This window comes from Orycteropus afer, unplaced genomic scaffold (assembly GCF_000298275.1).
Source record: "Orycteropus afer afer isolate SDZICR_OR568_19922 unplaced genomic scaffold, OryAfe1.0 scaffold00743, whole genome shotgun sequence".
Classification (NCBI taxonomy): Eukaryota; Metazoa; Chordata; class Mammalia; order Tubulidentata; family Orycteropodidae; genus Orycteropus; species Orycteropus afer.
The window spans coordinates 795,210-798,372 of record NW_006922330.1 but is presented as its reverse complement, the minus strand read 5'-3'; the positions used below and the strand labels follow the sequence as shown (position 1 = coordinate 798,372).

Genomic DNA, 3,163 nt, shown 5'->3' with positions numbered 1-3,163 from the left:
AACCAACAGTGGGCCAGGCCTGGCCACTGGCTCCTTACCAGCTGCTCAACCCCCGCCGAGGGAGGGCCCCCATCCCTTCCATCCCTAAGGTCCCAGGGCACAGGAGTTAAGATTCCAGCAAATACTTTGGAGGTCACAATTCCATCCATAGCACAGCACAAGCTCTACCTCTAGCTCTATTATATGATTATGCAATCTTGGAAAAACATTCAATTTTGATAAAAACATTATGAGTTACAATATATAAGTGTACAAAAAAGATAGTAGGACGTTCAAGAAATTACAGATTTAAATTATGTTTTACTTAAATTAGTACTGAGTCATTAGAAGTGAAACCTGTTATCATAATAGATACATGTGCTACAGTATAAAAACATGATTATGGGTATGAACTTAGGTCATTTAATGAAACAGCAGACCTCCAGTCTGTTTCTTTCTTCACCTAGACAGGACCTAGGTGGAGCAATTATGTCTAAGAGGATGGCCATTGGCCTTGACCTTGGAACCACCTACTCTTGTGTTGATGTCTTCCATCATGGAGAAATGGAAATAATTGTAAATGATCAAGACAACTGAACTACCCCAAGCTATGTTGCTTTTACTGATATGAATGATTGCTTGGTAATGCGAAAGAATTAAGTTGCAATGAATTTCACTGACTGTGGTTTTGCTTCAAAACATTGATTGGATGAAGATTTAATGAAGATGTTGCCAAGTCTGATATGAAGTATTGACCTTTCATGGTAGTGAATGATGTAGGTAGGCCCAAGGCCCAAGTAGGGATACAAAGGAGAGATCAACATTTCTATCAAGAAGAGATGTCATCTATGGTTCAGATGAATATGAGGGAAATCACAGAGGCCTACTCTAGGGAAATTGTTACCAATGTTGTTGTCACTGTACCAGCCTACTGTAGTGACCCTCAGCATCAGACTTGCAAAGATAATAGAACCATTGCTGGACTTAATGTGCTCAGAATCATCAATGAGCCCACTGTTGCTTCTGTTGCTTCTGGCTTGTACAAAAAGTTTGATGCTGAAAGAAATGTGCAGATCTTTGACTTAGGAGGTGGCACTTTTGATGAGTCAGTTCTCACTATTGAAGATGGAATCTTCAAGGTCTAATCTACAGCTAGCGGAACCCACTTAGCTGGCAAAGACTTGAAACAAAGCAGCCAACAAAGACATGAAGAAACATTGGTGATCAGCTGTTAGAGAGACGCAGATCAAAGCAAGTTATCATCTATCCCAGTATTAAAAGAACGAAGAAAGAAAACAAACTCACTGCCATCGAGTCAACTCCAACTCATAGTAACCCCTCCTTCCGTTTCTGATGCAGTATCTCCATGGAAGTAGATGGTCCCATCTTCTTTCCTAGGAGTGGCTGGTGGGTTTGAACCACCAGGCTTCTGGTTAGCAGTCAAATGCCTTAGGCATTATGACACCAGAACTCCCAAGCATTTATAGCAAAGTTTAAGATACATACTTAAATATATATATATATATATATATATATATATATATAAGCAACTGCTGGTGAGGGTGTGAAGAGATAGGAATCCTCATTAAATATATATATATATATATATATATATATATATATATATATATATATATGCAACTGCTGGTGAGGGTGTGAAGAGATAGGAATCCTCATACATTGCTGGTGGGTCAGTAAAATGGTGCAACCACTGTGGAAAATGGTATGGTACTTGTTTGTATGTTAGAAATAGAAATATCATATGGTCCAGCAATCCCACTGCTAGATATATATCCTAGAGAAATAGGAGCTGAGCCATGACACAAACAAATACATGTATTTTCATGTTCATCACAGCATTATTCACAATAGGAAAAAGATGGAAACAACCAGAGTGCCTATAAATGGATGAGTGGATGTCCAAACTATGGTACAAACACACAATGGAATACTACGTAATATCAAAGGAGAATGATGAATCTGGGGAACACATCATAACATGGGTGAACTTAGAGGACATAATGCTGAATGAAATTAGTCAATCACCAAAAGACAAATATTGTACAAGATCACTACTGTAGAAAGGCAAGAGAAGGTTTACTCACAGAAAGAAACATTCTTATGAGGCACACCTCTCTGGTGTTACTCACCTTATAGGCCTGTGTATCCTTTGGCTAAAAGTTGGCCATAGGAGTGAGTTCAGTTTAGATCAATTAACCATATGAGATCAAATGGGCAGCATTTGCCCAGGGCTAAAGCTCAGCAGGCAGAAAATGTTTGGAAAGAAGGACAAAAGGAAACGTTAAACACAGGAAGGAGATTGGAAGAATGCTGTTACATTGTGGAGGCTGCAATGTAAACAAAATGTATATGAATTGCAACGCAAGGCAACCACTGCTGAGGAGTTGGATCCCACTCAGAGGGACCCCTCCTTGGGTTTCCAAGGTGGAATCACTAATGGAAATAAATTGCCCAATCTTCCTTCCGAGGAGTGGCCGGTGGATTTGAACTGCCAGCCTTCTGGGTAGCAGTGAAATGCCTTAGGCACTATGCCACCAGAGTCCTTGTATATGAATTAGTGGATGGAAAACCAATTCACTCTGTAAACTTTCAGCCAAATCACAATAAAAATATTAATTAGTTATTAAAGAAAGAAATGAAACACTCTTTGAAGTTTACCAGTGGTGGAAGGAGCTCTGGTGGTGCAATGGTTAAAGCATTTGGCTGCTAATCAAAAGTTGGCTGTTTGAACCCTTCAGCTTTACTGTGGGAGAAAGATGAGGTAATTGGCTTCCATAGAGATTTATAGTCTGGAAACCTTTTTGGGCAGTTCTTCTCTGTCTTACAGGGTTGCTATGCATTGGAACTGATTCAGTGACTGTAGGATTTTACCTGTGGTGGGAGGGAAAAGGAGGGTAAATCACTAAGTAGAGGGTAGACACATAATAATTTGAGTGAACAGAAAAGCAATATACAATAAGGGGTAGGTCAATGTATTCTTCTTGGTGAAGAATACTGAAAATACCATGGACTGCCAGAGGAATGGACTGATGTTTTGGAAGAACTGCAGCCGGAATGCTCCTTAGACACGAGAATGGCCAGACTTAATCTCACCTACTATGTTCTTATTGTCAGAAGGGACCAATCCCTGGAGGAAGATATTGTACTTGGTAATGCAAAGAAT

The 3,163-nt window shown here is 39.7% G+C and overlaps 1 pseudogene; it reads left to right on the top strand.

Annotated features, from left to right (window-relative positions):
- Window positions 1–480: 480 nt before the first annotated feature.
- Window positions 481–1,214, top strand: LOC103211440 (annotated as a pseudogene).
- The last annotated feature ends 1,949 nt before the right edge of the window (window positions 1,215–3,163 follow it).